This window comes from Octopus bimaculoides, chromosome 8, assembly GCF_001194135.2.
Source record: "Octopus bimaculoides isolate UCB-OBI-ISO-001 chromosome 8, ASM119413v2, whole genome shotgun sequence".
In the NCBI taxonomy this organism is placed as follows: Eukaryota; Metazoa; Mollusca; class Cephalopoda; order Octopoda; family Octopodidae; genus Octopus; species Octopus bimaculoides.
In genome coordinates this window covers 96,772,134-96,773,655 of record NC_068988.1, presented here as the reverse complement: position 1 = coordinate 96,773,655, position 1,522 = coordinate 96,772,134, and positions in this window count along the sequence as shown.

Below are 1,522 nucleotides of genomic sequence, written 5' to 3'. Positions count from 1 at the left end.
TATATATATATATATATATATATATATATATATGTAAATAATTATATGTATGTATATATATACATGTATGTATATATGTGTATGCGTGCATATATAAATCTCTCTCTCTCTCTCTCTCTCTATATATATATATATATATATATATAGTGCGGCAATAAAAAAACAATCTCTTGCACTATTCTCTGTATTTATTTCATGTTCCGTCTCTGTCTTTAGACCGGAAGTTGTATACATCACCGGATATTATAATCACATCTTGTGCACGGAAGTATAGTATAAAACAGGATGCACATTTATAATGTGCATATATAAGTTCGTTTATTACACACGCATCTCGTATATATTGATATGTGTGTGTGTGTATATATATATATATACATATACACACATATATATACACATATATATGTATATGTATGAATGTATATACCTATGTATGTATGTATGTATGTATATATGCCTGTATTGTGCATGCGTGCGTATTGAAGGCCGTATATGGTCAGAGGAAGTTTAATAGTCTTTACATTTAGACAATCAGTTGCCGGAATGATTGTAGGAAATTGAAATACAACCGAATAATGGTACATTTTGACGTCTGTCTTTCTCTTCTTCTTTTTTCTCTTCTTCTTTGTCTAAGAACAAGTAAACAAAGTCTGCACAACTTTTTTTTTGTTTTGTTTTTTTTTGCAAGCATCGCAAACAGGAACTCGATGACTTTTTTCTCTTCATCGCCTCAACTTTATTATTTCTTTAGTTTACTATTTGCTGTTCATTTCATTCTTGGAAAGCATTCGTTGTTGTTGCATCGCCTCAGTTCAGACACGATTAATCACACCTAGGATAAAAAGAGGTTCCATCCGTAGCCATTTTGTCCTTTTAAACAACGAATGTAGGTTTATGTTTTCCAATATATTCTTTTGTTTAAGAAAGCTCGATACGAGTTGGAGATTTGGTTTCTATTTCTGGTGGCAAAGAACCACAAAGATATTTTATTGTCGACCTCAACAAGCAAAAATGCATCATTAAATGTAGCCATGGAACAAAAAGGCAGAAATCTATAATATTATTAGGTTGTCAAAAAAGTTCTTGTGGTTTTTTACCTTTAAATTCAGGTGCACATATCTCGGCTCAAACAAAACTTTATTAATCGAAATAAACACCATCATAATCAACACATTTTTGCCAACGCGAAACACGTTTATTTATGCCAGTAACGTAAAAAACTTGCGTTCTGGTGGCGAGGAAGTCGTTGAAGGCGTGTTTGGCATAGTCTTGGTTTTTGAAGCATTTCTCACGCAGGAAGTTGTCGAGATGCTTGAAAAAGTGGCAGTTGGTAGGCGAGAAGTCTGGTGAGTATGGCGGATGAGGCAGAGTTTCGTAGTCCAATTCGTTCAACTTCTGCAGGGTCAGTTGTGCGACGTGCGGCCGAGCGTTGTCGTGGAGAAAAATTGATCCTTTACTATTGACTAAAGCTGGCTGTTGTTGTCGGAGTTTCTTATGCATTTCATCCATTTGTTGACAG